This window comes from Paramisgurnus dabryanus, chromosome 3 (genome assembly GCF_030506205.2).
Source record: "Paramisgurnus dabryanus chromosome 3, PD_genome_1.1, whole genome shotgun sequence".
NCBI classification, from domain to species: domain Eukaryota; kingdom Metazoa; phylum Chordata; class Actinopteri; order Cypriniformes; family Cobitidae; genus Paramisgurnus; species Paramisgurnus dabryanus.
The window spans coordinates 30,754,933-30,773,769 of record NC_133339.1 but is presented as its reverse complement, the minus strand read 5'-3'; the positions used below and the strand labels follow the sequence as shown (position 1 = coordinate 30,773,769).

Here is an 18,837-nt window from a genome sequence, read left to right as displayed (position 1 = left end):
TTGGCCTCAGTGAAGAGAGTAGGGGATTTACATGCATTCTCTGTTGACGACTCGTGCCTTCAGTTTGGTCCTGCTGCCTCAAGCGTAACATTGAGGCCCAGACCAGGTTACGTGCCCAAAGTTCCCACTACTCCTTTCAGAGATCAAGTGGTGAGCTTGCAAGCGCTGCCTCCGGAGGACGCAGACCCAACCATGGCTTTGTTGTGCCCCGTACGCGCACTGCGACTCTACGTGGATCGCACGCAAAGCCTCCGGACCTCAGACCAGCTCTTTGTTTGTTATGGTGGCCAGCAGAAAGGGAAAGCTGTCACTAAGCAGAGGATGTCTCATTGGATAGTTGATACTATCGCCCTGGCTTATAATCTTCAGGGTATTCCTTGCCCCTTTAATTTGAGAGCGCACTCCACACGGAGCGTTGCCTCATCTTGGGCTCTAGCTCGTGGTTCCTCGCTAACAGACATCTGTAGAGCTGCTGGTTGGGCGACACCTAATACGTTCATTAGATTTTACAGTGTTCGTATTGAGCCTGTATCCTCTCGTGTTCTTTCCTCACCAGGGGGAGCACGGAGAACAGTCTCACAGGTCGGCTTGCAGCCTCCATCTGATGCTTCATAACTGTATCAGTATGGAAGGCCTTCAGAACAAAAATGCGTAATGGTTTGAATTGTTCTTCCTCCGCTGCCTTGGCAGCCTTTGTTGCGGAGCATTGGCTGTCAGCTTTCACTAGCTGCATCCTTGCGAACCTACGTGTTGGCTCGGGCTCCACATTGTGTCCCACCGGGTTCCTTTGTGAGTATTTTCCGTGGGGTTAATCCTACTAGCCCACGTTTCCCTTAGCAGAGCACTGCTTTGCTTACACAGCCACGGCTGTCATTTTTACCTCAACTACGGTTGACTTTCGCCCACCATTAACCCTTAAGACGGGTGGTGGCTTCCGCAGCGTTCCTATCCCGCTCAGGTAGGGCGCTTCCCAGTCGCTGGCACTTCCGTGGGGTTAAAGGAACATCTAGTGCCCGGCCTTCTGCCTTAAAACCTAATTCTCCTTATCCTTAAGTGGAACCGGAGGGCTTTACGCAGACACTGGAAGAGGTCAGCCCCTAGTGGCGTTTTGATAGGGATTCCCAATTCGTCGGTCACGACGTGACGTCGTAGTGACCGACTGAAAGGGAACGTCTCGGTTACGTATGTAACCCTCGTTCCCTGAAGGAGGGAACGGAGACGTCACGTCCCGTCGCCACAGGTGCTGCCACCTGCTGTTACGGCCGGTCACACTTTCCGGCTTTCTCAGCGAAAAAGAAGCTAATTTCCTCATTTGCACCTGCTGCTTATATACGCACCTGGCGGGGCGGCGCCAGCATTATGCAAATATCTCAATGCCAAGTTCATTGGCGTTTTAGTAGTATTCGAAGCAGATTGGTCTCTCTAAGCGAGTTCCCAATTCGTCGGTCACGACGTGACGTCTCCGTTCCCTCCTTCAGGGAACGAGGGTTACATACGTAACCGAGACGTTCACAATAAAAAGAAGGAAACTAAAGCATAAATAAATAACTAAAACCTTGGGGCGATAAATGCAACACGATTCTCTTCCTAATTATGTTAATATGCAAACTTAAATATATATATATGCAGCTTTTCCAGCCATGACTGAATGACTGGGTTTAACTGTCTGGAAAAATGACTCCTCTTACCGAGAAGACACTCATAAATTAACCATTTAGGATACAAAAGACGTGCTGTGAATTGTGATAGTAAAAAATTCACACACTGTGACATATGACATTTGACTTCACTGTACATGCACACTGGTCTCATTTACAATATTAACACCAATTACATCAATCAAAAGCATTGTATCATTTTTATAAAAAAAACACCCAGAAGTAGTAGAAAACAGGGCCTGATGAGTCAACAAATGAATAAATGCACTGTCCATTATGTACAAATGAACAATATCCTGCTGCTCAAATCAAAACATATCTGATCTGCTGAAGTGCTTCTTCATTAGTGTTTGATGATTGCTCTGAATCATGGAGCTGATGCAAGATGCATATTTAAGGATCTGAAGAATACTTTATTTATGTTTCAATGGCACCCCCACTCTTTCTTATTTCTTATTCAGTAATGCAAAAATATATTTGATATAATATAATAATTACTATATTTTTTGAACACACAAACTCTCGCAATAAAACCACAGATGTATCTTACACAGCCATTACTTATGCTGTTCATTTCCATCAGTCATACTCTGCACACACCGTCACACCCCAGTGAAAATGTGTCCACCAGCGAATTGGAGAAAAGCCATTCCTCACAAAATAACATCAAATGAGAGATGTCAGCCAAAAATCTGTAATGTCATTTAGCGTGTCCGTTATTAATCCTCGGATGTTTCAAATGTAAGATTCTGGGGTCCTTAAGTTTAGTGGTTAAAGGTCTAGACCAGTGGTTCTCAAACTGAGGGCCATGGCCCTCTGGGGGGCCCTGAGATGGGGACAGTGGTCCCCAGTTAAATTATATTTTATAAAATACATTAATTTATAATAAATTCTGGGTAATTAAACTTCAGAGAAAAAAAACAACTAGCCAACAGCACCACGTTGTATAACTGAATATGTTTTGTTTAATTATCATAATCATTTTTGGAATGTTTTGTGTCATACATTTTCTTTTGGGGGTCCATAAACGGATGCACTGTACACATGGGGGACACCGAAAAAGTTTGAGAACCACTGGTCTAGACTACCAATGTAGTGTGTTCAAGTCCCACAATGGGGATTGCACAAAAAAGCTAAAAATGGTTCTTCTATGGCATTGTGACGCACCTTTATTTTTAATAGTGTACTGTCTCTGTACAAGCATAAAAAGCCAAGTTCAAAAGTGACTTCCTGTTTTCCTTGCAAATGTATATGTTGTGTAGATGTATATATAGATATACTGTGGACAGCGGCAACTAGGTGCCAGCCATCCCAAACCTTGTATTACTATTTATTAGTATTTATTGTACTATTGTCTATTTATTATTAGGATCTTGAGCATTGGTTGCTGCTTAGTCAGTACTGTGGCTGGTGTATTTGTTGCTTGTTGTTTTGGTTTTTATGCCCATCAATGCAAAATGATGTCACTGACAGTGTTTCTCTGTTTGTGTGTATGCTTATGCTTAATAAGTGTTGTCTTGTCGATACGACTGGTAGGCTAGAAACTGAATTGCCCTTCGGGGATAAATAAAGTTGTTTGAAGTTGAAGTTGAAAAGGATCAATACTATATTCATACTATAATATTACTGTTATCAGATATTAGCATAAAATAATATAAATATTTAAACAGAAAAAATGCATTTATATTTTGGTAGCTATCAAAATCAGCTATATTACAAATTAATACAACTTAAAAAAAATCTTAAAACCCCAACACACACATACATGCACAACTATCACGACCTCTATAACAGATCGACTGATTTCCAGCCATTTCATCCAGTCCCGAAAAAGAAAAAAAAAACATTCGCAGTGGGAGGCGATACACATTAAATAAAAGCGAAACATACAGCCTGAAAAGCCTGGAGTTTGTCAAATATCCCCCCTGCTTCCCATATGGCCTTTATATAATACAGCTGCTGAGAACTCAATCAATGAGACCTCCGCCCACCACACATTATAGGCCACCCAATACAGCATCCAAGCACCTAAAGAGAAGACCTATTTTTTCACAACTATTCATTCTTCTGTGCTCCTTCGCTCACCCCCTCACTTCGATCTACGCACAGGCTGGCACACCGGTTTGCCATTCCAGCATTACAGTTCCCTGGCACAGCCACACGTACGGCAAATAATTCATATGCCAATTAAATCTGGCGTCATTTCCCTTACACTATATACAGAGATCCACACACCTCATCTATTTATCAGCCAAAGCGACTCATGCAGGCTGTGGCGTTTCCCCCTGAAATCTAAATAATGACGGAAAATGGCTTTCCACGCTAATGAGTCTCTGGCACCTGATGTCTGTCACAGGCTTGGCGGAGCGCTTTGAGCTGGCTGAGAGGGAAGTAGAGCCCAGGGCTTTCTGTTAGAACAGGATATACACACCCGAGAGTGCGAGCACCTGCATCTCTCTTTCTCTGCTCAGTAGAGAAGATGAGGTCTTCAACTAGGGATCTGCGGACAAAGTGTGATGGCTGGTGACTGCAGCTCCTGCTTGTTTTAAACAGGTTATTAAAATACATGTCTACAAGCAATAGAGCTATTTTCAGTCATATGCAGCACACAGCACAAGCAGTGGGAAGTTACAGTAGTAACTAATATAAAGGTTTTCCTTAGCGTTTGCCTAGACTCTCTCAATGAATTCATACACAAATTATGATAGTTCACTGATCACTATAAAATACATTTCTTAAAGGAAAACACCACTGTTTTTCAATATTTTACTATGTTCTTACCTCAACTTAGACAAATGAATACATACCCTATCTTTTTTCAATGCGTGCACTTAATCTTTGTACATGGCGTCGTGAATGTGCTTGCATTTAGCCTAGCCCCATTCATTTCTTAGGATCCAAACAGGGATGAATTTAAAAGCCACCAAACACTTCCATGTTTTCCCTATTTAAAGACTGTTACATGAGTAGTTACACGAGTAAGTATGGTGGCACAAAATAAAATGTCAATTTTGTAAAGCGGATTAAAATGAAACTATATTGTATGGCGAAAGAGCACTTAGTTTGCAGCACTTCAACCTCGGCGTGCCGTAAAATCATCAATCCTGACTATAAAGGATTATTTCCCCTCTCGCTCAAACTTCCATCGATATTACTGCACCTATGGTTGAAGTCCTTTCTATGCCATTTTGCACCTTGTTCTCTTTTTGTGTTCAATACTTATTCCCTATGTCATTTCACTTTATTTATTATGACTCAACTTGTATACTTAAATGTTCTGATTTCTTTGTATGAATTCACTATTTGGCTTGATGGCTACATTTGGTGGAAATTTTGTGTCAATAGCCCACTTAGAAATCCCGTTACTGATAAAAATGCTGATGTGTAAAATACTTATTTTCCCCGCGGTATATAAAATAACAGCTTTTTTGCAACACTGTGTGGTTAAACAGTGGATGCTGAGAGCAAAGAAATCTGAGAGACATTTAAAACAGTTGTGCATTTTTGTGTTAAGATTTTTTTCCTTTGCACAATAACCAATTTTGGCCATGTGTTAGGTAAAGTTGCTTTAATTTGTACAGCAAAAAATTTGGAAAACTTGGGACCCCATCCTAGGGGAGCAGAACAAAGAATACCAAGTTACGCACTACCAAGTGAATCCAAAATTTACCTTGACCACAGTGACTTGTGCATGAATACAAACACATCCGGTAAATGTTATGAGATTTCTCCCATAAAGGGGACCTGGTAACATTGCTGTAACATTTACAGAAAACGTCAATGCCGTGGTGTGCTGTAATCATAGCAACAAGAAGTTATGGTTCAGTTCTTTGATCCATAGAAGTGATGGATTAAAACGCAGATTAATATTCACAATGAGAAATGTCTGCAAACTGGACTGAAGCAGAGATCAGGGAGCTCCTCACTATCCTGCACTGAAACATATACACCAGCATAGCAGAACAGCGCAGAACACGCTCCTTTATGATCTTATCATAAACAAAAATGCACATGCATGCTTTCTCAAAAGCGAAATCATGGATAGTTAGCATACTTCAGACCTTTCTGAAAAAAAAAACTATTTGCAAGACATTAAATACACCACGTCACGTGTCTTTACAGGATCTTTCCTTAAAATCATTGGCAGTGTGAATGAACTAAAAATCAAACGATCCCGTGACAAATCCCGGACGCATGTTTGGGCTAGAGTTATTCTCCTTTATAAGAACATGTATAAGTATACACTGTAAACTGTGTAAGTCACAGCAACAAGCAAGAGGTAAAAAGAGGGGCAAACTCAGGTGTTGTAGACCAATGTTCTTTTTTATCATTTTCTTTTTTTTTATAGGAGATGCAAACAATTGTTCACTGTGAATAAAATAATTATTTGATTTTCACCTTTTTTTTGCCTGTGGTAATGGAAGTTATGCAAGTGAGTAGGGCCAGCCTACGCGCTACATAAAAATACTGCGGGCCCCTGTGCACTACGCTGAGCTGACTGCAGAGATGCAGGGCTGAGGTCAGTGAGTCAGTCGTCAATCCACAGCTGTCCTCAACTTCTCCACTCTCGCTACACACACACACACAAACACACACACACACACACATACACACACACACACACACACACACACACACACACACACACACACACACACACACACACACACACACTCCTCTTCCTCCTCTACACTGCAGCCTGCAGCTAAACACACTTTGAGTGCTATAAACACCACACAGAGCTACAGCTATCTGGCCTGAACTGGATGAGCCTATGACAAATGATGCCATTTACAAACATGATACAAATCTGAATGATGTCTGGGGATGAGCGATGATATCTGGGGATAAGCAATCGGCAGGTTTAAAGATGTCACATATGTATTGTATATGTCTGTATGGTGAGTAAAAAACTGCAATGGTGTTTTTATTTATAGCTTTATTCACTTAATGTTGTTTTTGTGTGCTAGTGTCTCCAAACTGCTCCTTAGGGAGATTCACTAAATAAAAGATGATAAATTAGGATTTTTTTGCTGGTGAGGAGCATGGCCGGGCCAATCCACCAACTAAACCAGCATCAAACCAGCACCAAGCAAAACAACCCATCTTGGATATTCATACTGGTCTGAGCTGATTCTTACCATAGGTGTATTTAGAAAATAGAGATCTGTAAATGAAAAGATCAGCCTTTTTCACACCACTTCGTAGGTGACGTTTAAATATTTGATAACTTATTGTTTAATGAATATCAGAGAAAAATTTAGTAACTTGACTATGCAACAATCATTGTACAGCTCAATTATAACTGCGCACACTTACGGCTGTACGGCTGCTTTGATTCATGCAACATAAAAAGACAAAAATGTACTTCAGAATGCATGTGTGCGGCATGACAGGTTTTCCACTTTATCCATCCCATCCTTCTGAAGAAGCCTCTCCACTGACTGCTTGTGCAGTCGCTGAAGAGTCTCTCTGCTCAGCTAACCACCCCCTCGGGGACACGACCCCCTGCTATACCTGCACAAGCCTCTCCCCGTCACCCACGCAAATACACACATAGGCAAACAGAGACACTGCTATGGACAGATGATACACAGACAGATAAATGATCATGAGGGGAAGTGGGACACATTCAATTTGCTTCATTAAAATAATACCTACATGAAAATGAGGATATGGCTCATAAAAGAGAAGTTGAAAAGAAAACACAAATGGGACAACGATTAAAAGAGTTCACTATTATACAAAGAATGCATCAGGCACAAGCACTGAATTAGTTCTTTGGCCGGTTGCATAAATTTCTAAGACTAAGGGGCAGTTATCCAGACAGGGCCTAAGCCTAGTCCCAGACTAACTCAAATGTTAGTGCTGTCTTGAGCGAAAACAACTTGCTCTGTCATATCTTAAAATATATCAGTGCGAGTGTTGTGTCTTATTATGCTTTTAAAAATGACTTAAATATCCTAATTTAACTGAGGCCTAGTCCTGGCTTAAGCTAATCCCTGTACAGGAAATCACCCCTAAGACTTCTAAGTCTTAAAAGTTAGTAATGTATTACTTTCTTCAAGACAGATCATAAATGTTTTAAGTCACATAAAAAGATAGATTGGTCGAATTTAATTTCCATATAGTAAGAATAATATGATATAAGCCCTACCTATTGCTAGTTGGTCAGACTATTTTTTCACTTTACGTATATGTTTATGCAGGTGTCCAGACTTAAACTCACCTTTTTGTGACATGTATACACTGTCAGAATAAATAGTCAAACAGCCAAGCTGTCACTTTAAAATGATCCTAATATGCATATTTAGTTACAGATATGTATACATTTGGTACCAATATCTAACTTTAAGGTATTAATATGAGCTTGCAATATACAGTCCCAGCTGATTTATGTGACACTTCCTGTATATCTAATATAAAGCGTGGTGTGTTCTTGTCATCTTTAATCTATATTTTGTACACTTGTTATGCTATTTAGAGTGTACTTTGTATGCTTGTATTAAGCAGCATTTATTGCATGTATTATCTGCAGCATTTTCTCTGTGTGTACAGGGTTTACGGGCAATGTTCATACAGCTTATAGTACCTGTCTGCATGAATGAATAACTAAAGTGTGAACATCACAGCAATAGGAGCGAACAGTTGCATGTGTGCTGATTTTACAGTTATAGGAGGAGCAAAGGTCAATGTAAATCACTTCTTATATGAATAGTGCTGTATTCAACGTTGATATTGTTGAACATGACAGGAAAGCGTTTGTGCATGTGTGCATAAATTACAGTAGAAACAGAGCAGTGATCTCTCTTTTAACTGATCCAGGGTCAGAGGATTGCCCGGGAGACAGTATGCATGCCTCTATCTGGCAGTGTTCACAAATAGCCTAACAGAATTGTGTGTGAAATCTTACAAGAGGCAAATTTTAAAATTAACCCTTTCCAAAAAAGTTGAAATGGTTTGTAATGTATGTTTAATATGACGTATATGGGACATGTTTATGGAACATCATAGGAGATATGATCTTGGTTACAGCTCTATTTAACGTGTATAAATCAAACATTTTCAGAAATCCTCACGTCTGAGCATGTTGAATAGTCAGAGGTAGAAAATAAAACAAATTAATCCAAAAAGAAGATAAATATACATTGATCCACAACTTTTACTCACACTTTTGCATGCCAACCCAAAAAACATTTATTTAGCTGAATATAATCTAGAAGCAGTGATATTTGGGACATTGTATCCACAAGAGTGACAGAAGAAAAGACAGACGGAGAGAGAGAGAGAGAAAGAAAGAAAGAGAGAGAGAGACAGCGTTTCAGGAGTTATCATGTACTATGAGGCTATCCATCTCCTGTTGCTTAGCAACTGCAGCAAGCAGGAGTCCTACGGGTTAAATGGGTTTTAGGAACACTGCAGTACTATTGCTGAATCTTTTTCCATAGCTCTTAACTTAACCCCTCACCAACAGCAACACCTACATAGTACATACCATATTTTTTAATATCACTCATATACCATTATCATGAATCAAAAAAGTTACTGATGCATTTATAATACATATATAGCATCATCTATGAGATCAACAAATACAAAGTAAGCTATCCAAGACTTCTTGTTCTGTCACCATTAGGAGAAAATATGAAGAGCTTGTGTATTAAGGGAAGCCAGTAATATACTGTACATTATGTGTTCATGGTCTCCCCTCAGGCCTACACAGTGGCATTTCACTATCGGCTAAACTGATGACCAGATTTAGGTTTTATTTATTGCCAAATCATTTTTTTTCTCAGTGTTTGCTTATTTTGGGGCATGTGTGGAAAAGGAAGGTTAAAAAAGCTATTAAGAAAACGTTTGACAACATTCAAACCACTAAAACATGTCAAAGTCATGAAAGGTCCTGTCTGCAATCCAACTTACTTATTTAATGTGTATGTATACATATAACTGTATATTCAGTAAAAAACAATACATGCATAATTTTATCCCCAAAATAAGACCAGGAACATGCTTTAAGTGAGTAAACTCTAACATTTTGAATCCAAACCTCCCAGAGACAGTGAAAAGCTTAAAAATGAATATTCCCATGTGCTCTACAGCTCATGTCTCAACTAAATTGCCGGCCAGAGGGAATTTACTGCATTAGCATTGACTAGGCACATACAATAGCATCAATACTCAGTAGGGTCAATGCTGAAAGAATTTCATCTGTGGTTGAACCACACTCTCGGAAAAAAGGTACAAAAGATGTCACCAAGACGGTACCCTTTAAAGTGGTCCTAATATGTACTATTTAGGCACAGATATGTACTTTTGAGTTACTAATATGTTTCTTTGAACTATCAATATGTAGCATTGAGGTATTACTTTGCACCCTTAAAATACAAAGGTGTACTTTTTGAAAAGACAGCTTTTGTAGCTTTATTTCGAGAATGTAGGGAATGTAAAAAAGGGTCTGCCATAAACCTTGTTTGTTTCAATGTATTTTCAAAACCTGTCGACTGGCTGGTGAAAGCTTCTTATGTAATCAATACAGTGATTGAGACAACAGTCATTACTAATACAATTGCAAATGAGCATCTTTCAGCAGAAGATCCAATTAGCATTGGCATCAGACTTCATGAATTTATTCAAGTTGGACTTTTCATTTTTTGGCAACTGTTTTCTCTGTTGTAGGGAGTATAATAATCTTTCATTTAATTTTGAGGGATGGATGTGCCAGTAAAAGTGAAGTGACTGCAAATTAATCATATAGGGACGGTCCCGGACAGGGATTAGACTAGTCCTAGACTAAAATAAATGTAAAAGGTGTCCAAACTGAAAACAACTTGCACCGACATACCTTAAAATACATCAGTGACCTTTGTTTTGCCTCAAAATGCACACAAGTAATGTTTTTACTAAGGCATGTTTGTTATAACTAGTTATATATCATAATTAAACTAAGGCTTAGTCCTGGCTTAAGCTAATCCCTGTCCGGGAAACCACCCCGTTGTGTAATGGCTGAAGCCGATCCGAATATCTCAAATTTAGGGTGAATGATTCAGATTTAAAATATCAAATATATTAGTTCATGTTTCAATCTACCACTGAACCCCCATTAATGCATAATAACATTATCTTATCTTGAATTGAAATCTGTTTATGACTGTATGACCTGAATAACTTAATTCTAAAGTTACTCTTTAGCTTTTCATATCTTACCACAAAACATTCATCCTATTAAACCCATTATGATTCTGGTCTACTCAGGTAAAGTAGGTTAAACGCATACATCACTGCTTTTTGCCCTTTTTTTTAAACATTCAACCAGAACCTCACATCTTTCTCAGCTCAGGTAAGGACGGTAGCCTTAAGAGAGCTCCTGTGTCCTAAAATACTTGCATTTCAATTAAAATGTGTGACTGATAGCCCGGGGAAGCTTTTAACCCAGCTGGCCCACTCTGAGATTGCCCATTTTTAATATGTGACTGCATGAATGATGCCAGCAGTGAACGTGACTGCACTTTAATCCAAACATACCTGCAGGTTCACCACTCAATCTCTCCATGCTCAACACTTCAACTGCACTTAGTACACTGTTTTATAACTGCACCTTGTGTGAACGTATCGGTTCAAATGAACATGATCTTACAAGCACAATTCACCAAAGAATGAAGATTCTGTAAATACCCTCCCAGCAAGCAAAAACACAGTCCACACATCTAGGCTAAAAGGAGGCAAAATTTGGGCTGTCAAGGAAAATTTTATAGACATCTAACCACAGCCCATAAATAAATAAAATAAAATAAATTAATGAATGAAACCAAAAACCTTGTAATGTCTTTGCATGTCTTTTCTGTCTGTGTTTGCGCGTTTACAATTATCCAATTGAGTGCGCACATTTATATTTTACTGTTCGGCTTAATAAACCTAGGGGAAACACTGCAGGTCTATAGTTAAAGAAATAGTAAATTTTCACAAAAAAAAATCTAGATAATTTACTGATCACCATGTCATTCAAAATGTCTTTCTTTGTTCACTCAAGAAGAAATTATGTTTTTTGAGGAAAACATTGCAGGATTTTTCTCATTTTAATGTTCTTTAATAGAGCCCAACACTTAATACTTAACACTTAACAGTTTTTTCAACGGAGTTTCAAAGGACTATAAATGATCCCAAACGAGGCATAAGGGTCTTATCTAGCAAAACGATATAAAATATATGCACTTTTAAACCACAACTTCTCGTCTAGGTCCGGTCCTGTGATACGCCAGCACGACCTAACATAAATGCATAGTGACGTAGAGAGGTCATGTGTTACTAGGGCTGGGCGATATGACAAAAAAAATTATCGAGAAAATGTTTTCCATATCAGTCGATATCGATAATTATCATGATAAATAAAAAATCTTTACTCCTGTCAAATTTAAAGGCGGATTTTTGCTCCTGAATGAAAATTGTAAAAACCAGACAGTTAATAATGGTTTTAAACTACTTTTTATTCAGAACATGACACATACAAATACTAAAATCTTGTTTTAATGCATCTGTATTAAATGTAAATCTATTTGTTATGAAATCAACACATTTCTGACACAAAAGCAGCAGACTACTGTCACTTTAAGACCCAAGACAGACTGCTTTACGTTTCAATATACTGAGTAACGGCTGTTTATGTTCACTTAAACAAGAAAGAAAACTTAGTTCAGTGATCACGCGTGTGTTATACATATACGAGCTATAACTCGCTGATAAATGGATGTCAAGAGTGTCACGTTGCTGTGGGAGCGCACATACGCAAACACTATATTCACTGCAGTGGTGGATCTGCTGCTTTTCCTCAGTTTCTTGAATTTGTGAATGTCCTGTAAATATACTTTTAAAGCTGGGCGGACGTGTGCGTGCGCAAGGCGGACGCTGAATGAAAGTACAGTATACTGCACCTATTGTGTCTGCTGTGTTTCACGAACCCTGTTTGCGCGTCCAACATAACACACAAGAAAATGTTTCCGCGCATTTGGATTCCGTGATTCCGTCCGCGTTATCCGCATCACGAAAATCATAGGTCTCTACTAATAAATGAGTAACTTGCCTCATCTTCCACTCCTTCAAGTCTAACGGTCACTGTGATTGTAAACCAAGAGCGCGTGCCGCATCCGGAAGTGCTCGCGCAACATTACGGACAGTGCGTAAACATTATCGATCACTTATCGAACTGTCCTTATCGTTTTATCGAAAAAGTTTATATCGGTAAAATTATCGTTATCGAATTACCGCCCAGCACTATGTGTTACATATATGAAACGCACATTTGCAGACCATTGTAAACAATAAACTGACACAAAGACATTAATTAGTATCATTCCACATACAACAATGTCGGAACGGTCCTCTTTCTCCACACTCGTAAACACTGGGGCGTAGTTTCGCGTTCATCCTCTGTGACCTCTTGACGTCATGACGTATTGCGTTTTTTTACATTTCCTTTGGTGTGTAGGTGTATATAAGTACATAATAACAATATGCTAAAGGTACAAACCCCAAAGCTCTTTTCTTGGAGTACAACAAACTCATGAATGTAGGCAACAGTTTACTTCCTGGGATTGGTGATGTAGTAAAGATCGACATTATCATAATTGCTCCCGCTTCGGAATCACAGCCTGTAAGTTAACACCTGTTAGCATTGCATCTTTCAAACATCGTAAGAAGCGTCACATTTCCTCTGACGTCAGAGGTATTCAGGCCAATCACAATGTACAGACTAGTTCGCCAAACAGGGACACAGCGCTTTTCAAATCAATGAGTTTTATACAAATGTGTTTCAGGAAAAGAGTGTAATCTGGAGCAACAAAAACGTACAGTATGTGGAAAATAATTCTTTTTTTTAAACCTAAACCATGCAAACATATTGTATTTCACCAAATACACAAAATAACGTTGTTTTTTTAGCAATGAAATGGGTGCTCTTTAAAGGTTAATAGACTCCTCAGTTCTACTGGAACAAAATATGGTTTTGGAATAACAAAAGGTCCCATAAAATAATTGCAAAAAATTATACTTTTTGGTGACCTGCCCCTTTTTAATATGAGGCAAGATGCATGGCAGCAATATTTTGCATAAGGTAGCTGTCAGAATAGCTGATATCCGGACAACACGGTACAGGGGCAGATAGGGCTGTGATCTCTATTCTGACAGCAATCTCTGTGGTCTTTGAATCATTGTCAGTCACCGTGATAACGCTGAGACTCAATCACAGAGCTACAAGGAGGAATTAGACATGTTGATGGATTCATGACAGAATCCCACACTCAAAGCACTAGCACAGTTAAGTGGAGGCCTGGGTGGGTGGTGAACATCTGAGATGGCAGGTAAGTGCTGACATCTTAGACTAAGCCTTTGTTCTAACAGAAGGCAGAAATCTGATTTGTTTAGATCTGACTAAATCCATTTAGTTGTTTGCGGTCTGCACAGTAAAAACAAATGTAATCCACAAGTACACAGCAAAATCACTGGTGTTAAAATAACACCCAGGGTGTCAAATTTAAAGGCGGAGTCCACGATGTTTGAAAAACGGTTTGGAAAAGGAGACGGGCCGACTACCAAAACACACTTATAGCCAATCAAATCAAATCAAATGCCGGGTTGCGTATGTGTGGGGCGGGTCTATCAACGGAATGTCCAGATTCTATTGGGGTAGGGGCGTGTTTGTTTAGGCGATTTCAAATATCAACACTGGCTTTCAAACATCTTGGACTCCGCCTTTAACACTGGAAAAGTGTGTATATGTGTCCACACTACACTGTGTTAATTCAGTCAAAAGTGTAGTGTTAATTTAACAACACTCATTATATGTTAATTTAACACTCAATATTGTTAAATTTTACACTCTGTTCAACACTATTCATTGTTGTTTCCACACTACACTGGTGTTGGCACAGAAATACAGTGTTAAAAATTAACACTCCTAATTTAAGGTCAACACCAGTGTAATGTGAATTCAACAATGTTAAGTGTTAAAATACTGATTAATAGCCACTTTTGTTGCTAATGGGTTGTTTCTATTAAAGACAAATGACAAGAAATATTGCAAAACCTCTTTTTATTAAAGTACATCACATTTAATATTTAAATTGATACACACAACACTTTGCATTTAACACTGCTTATTTAAATACCTCAGCTACAATTAGAAACAGAATACAGTATGGAATAATGAAAGTTATCTTATACCACAGCGCAGTGACATGAAAACCACTTATTATAAGGTCTTTAATAAATCAAATGAGAGTTTAAAAAAAATTTGCCACTCTACTCAAAACTTGAACATTAAAATACACTGCAATTACCTTACTGGCAGGCAGAAATGCTTATCCTTCACAATACTACAGATTTTTCCATAACAAAACAGACATTTCAATTCAAAAGATGTTTCATTTTTCTTAAATACGTTCCAACCTGGTATTTAGTTCTGTAGTTGTTTTACTCATGATGTAGCGGAAGGCTGCATCAGTGGTCTTCATCATGGAGGGAATGGCTTTTTGGTCCAGAATGATGCAAAAATTCTGGATGCAACTTCTGTTCCCAACGCAGTGCGGGCAGGGCTGTGCTGATTCATCCACTTCAAAGCATGGATTGATGCTCATCACCTTAGTGTTTTAAAAGAGTGTATTTGATGAATGTATTTGATGTGTACTTATGAACTTGTATGTATTTACATGGGGTGAACAATGCAAGCAAACTAACTGCTGAATAAATAACTAGAACAAAATACTAAAAAACTTACACAGCACAATCAGTAGCTTCAGTTGCACATTGACCCTCTCCAGTCTTTCTTCTTTCTTCCTTTCACAAATGAAAGGCAAGAGGTGAATGAGCCAGGGAAGAGCTGCCACATCACTGTCCCGTCCTAGCAAAACAGAATTTAAACACCATGAGTATACAGTTAAACTTTAAAACCGTAAAAGTAGCAAACCCATGTACACTTACCATATTTAAACTCCTGTTGACCAGACAGAGGGTCATCCATATTGTTGTATGTTGGCTATTTTGCAATACATCACCTCAGCATATTTCTGCAGATTTTCAAAGACAAAAAGAGTCAAGAAAATACCAAAAAGGGTGCAGTTTTAACCGTTGTTTGAATCAAAATCATCTCAGTATAATAAATCATGTTAGAGACGGTGTACAGTACTAATGTACTGTGTGTACTCACATAACTAGTTGGTAAGCTCTTATCCTCCAAACTGGGTTAAGGAATAACAGTTCCAGAATTCATGGGTATGCCGTATTCAAATATAGTCTGGTAGGGTCCTATCACAAAAAAATGACAATAAAGACTCTGAAAACTCAACATTCTTTTTATATTAAAAACAGCACTCAAGACAATATGAATCTTCATTTATACATTTTCAAAATAGTAATCAATTTGATTGCTATTTAATATGACATCAATAGCAAAACGATGTATGAGAAGATAATATATTTTTATTAAAGTTGGCAGCAGGTCATGCGAGTTTCTTTCCAGATTAATAATAATAATAATAATAATATGTACAAAACTACATATACTAAAAAGATTGGTTAACTGTTCAGTTATGTCAAATAAAATGATTTATATGTATAAATATATAAACTTACCTTCTGTAATGAATTTATATAAGTATTAGCAGTCGTTTCTCATTGGAAGTCATATCCATGTCAGGTCTTCTTTAATAAACTGCCCTAAAAACAGCATCTCTTCTGAATGATTTGAAGCACTCAGTGTGAACTTTCACCAAACTAGCATCTATAATGACAGAAAAACAAACGTTCGCCATACACGTTTTACACTTTCGTATGTATTTGCCATTTGCATCTGTCTGACATCTAGCGCCACGAAAAGCTTACAACACACAATGCATCCAATCTGTGCATACAAATGATGATATATTGTGAGGTTTTGGTCAAATTAATTGTTGGTTTGGCGATATTTCCCCTGTTTGCATACATCTTAGAAAAACACATGAGGATGCGGTTGCGGTTTTCTCCGTGTTTTTCAGTAATTTGGATAATTAACCGATATCCGTGCACTCACGTGCATGTAAACGACCTCGTTAACTCACGGTATCTAGCCTATATGATTACCTTATAACGAACATCATATGGTGAATAAACGAGCTTTCATTTAACTTAATTTCATACCTTCAATTTGTAGTGCATGTCGCGTTTTATCATGGTTCAATTCTTTCGTTCATATCTCCTGTTAAAATGATCCTTCTTGGTTTTAAACTTTTAGCTAGCAGTTTAACTTTATACTAAACTAACAAGGGAACAACGTAACACAAGGTAGCTCTGATTAAACTGAACCAAATAACGAACAAAGGGGAAATAAAATGGGAAAAATATCTTATTCAGGTTTTTTGGCATATGGCTGCGTAGAGTCAGACAGAGAAATAACAGTTTAATTTAGCTAAACCATGTGAATATTATGAGACTGATTTACCTGATCTCTTCAGTCCTCCTGTGAAAGAAAATGGCGGTAAAATCCCTGACAGGATTAGTGGAGGCGTGGCTTGATTTACACCGCTCAGAGTGAAATCTGATAACACCCTTGTTTTACACTGACACTCTCTTGAATATAACACTGGCCTAGCAATGGCAGTGTTATTTTATTACCAGATAGTGTTAAAACAGCATCAACACTGTGTATTTAACACCATCCCTGAAAATTTAACACTGGTGATTTTGCTGTGTAGGGGTGTGCCGGTTTCAGAATTGGTGATGACGGTTATGACGTGAGTCAAATGTGACGGTTCATCACATAACCGTCTGTGGGGGGCGTTTTGCTCGTTTAAATGCTCGTGGATTGACGGGAAAGTGTCATTTTACCATAAAATCATGAATGTGATGCCAAGTGTGTTTTAAACAGTAATAACTTTGAACAATTTAACAGAAAGCAATGAAATATAAAAAAAAACACTGTTGCCAGAAGACTGCGCTGTCACTCTCTGCCCAGCATAAATTAATCCTCTATCATCTATTTTAATAATCTTCAGAGAAACAGATTTGTGCATTGGGCTTTTTATGTCTGTAATTGTGTCTATATCTGTCATTACATGGACCAGAACAGCACGAAAACAATGTGGATTAAAAGCGTATTGAAGAGGTTTTGCTCATAAATGCGCAGGTAAAAGAAAGTAATGTGAACTTGAGATTGTTATTAAACGCAGCCGGTGTAAAAGCACAATGGCCACGCGCAGCAAACACTCTCCGCAGACGCGCTGCACAGTCACCCGGCGTTTGAATAAACTAGACACTGATTAGCTACTTGCTCTACGTTTCTTTAAAATTAACAGCAAGACAACTAGCAGTGAATGTGCGTTCAAGAGAGTTAGTAGATTAGCATGGGAGGATTTGAACTTGAAAAGCGGAGTGTACTGACGCCTTTCCGCGGTTAAAACAACATTCCTTCTCATGGTCATTCATGTTTATTTGATGCTATAAATTAACTAGAAGGAAGAGATGATTGGAAAGGTGAGACTTTGTTTAATATGTTAAATCTCAAAAGTAACCGAAAAGTAACCTGGTCTGTCCTGTATGTCAGCGCGTTGTCAGTGTCTGCTCAGCTCTGTATTTTTCACTGCGTGAGAACGTGAGGGGGCGTGTAACACAGACTGTTAACAATTGTTTTAAATAGTATTTAAAAATTCTTTATGATAAAAAATGTTTTAAAAAATATTTTAATAACACAGTTTTGGCGGTTATAGAGTTCTAATGACGGTGTTCAACTATAACCGTCGGTCTCACGGTTATATAATGACCGTCACACCCCTATCCACAAGTGAAAATTTGAATTCAAATCTTTGTTTTTAAAGGAAAACACCACAGTTTTTCAATATTTTACTATGTTCTTACCTCAACTTAGATGAATTAATACATACCTATCTTTATTCAATGCGTGCACTTTTAATCTTTGCAGACCTGCCAACCATGGACATTTTTTTTTGTGTACAGTAGCATCGGCCAAAAGGACAGAACACGGGTTTTTAACATATAATTTAACAAATGCACGCACGCACGCACGCGCACACACACACTTCTTGGTAACTTTCAAGGTAACATGCTGCACATTGCACTCACTTTTTTTCCATCCTGCCATAATCTGCTTTAAAAATAATTATAAATGTGAATAAAATCATGTTTTACACGAGATATT

General features: G+C 38.3%; 1 protein-coding gene and 1 long non-coding RNA gene across 5 annotated transcripts in view; both read right to left on the bottom strand.

Annotated features, from left to right (window-relative positions):
- The window catches only part of prkcbb (protein kinase C, beta b), a 173,285-nt gene that overhangs the window by 132,970 nt on the left and 21,478 nt on the right, over window positions 1–18,837 (bottom strand). The gene's annotated exons all lie outside the window — the stretch shown is intronic.
- LOC135764382 (uncharacterized) lies at window positions 14,772–18,526 on the bottom strand. Its single transcript, XR_010539984.2, has 5 exons — window positions 16,281–18,526; window positions 15,856–15,953; window positions 15,630–15,715; window positions 15,427–15,549; window positions 14,772–15,289 (listed from the first exon to the last, which is right to left on the bottom strand). It is a non-coding gene; the product is annotated as an uncharacterized lncRNA (long non-coding RNA).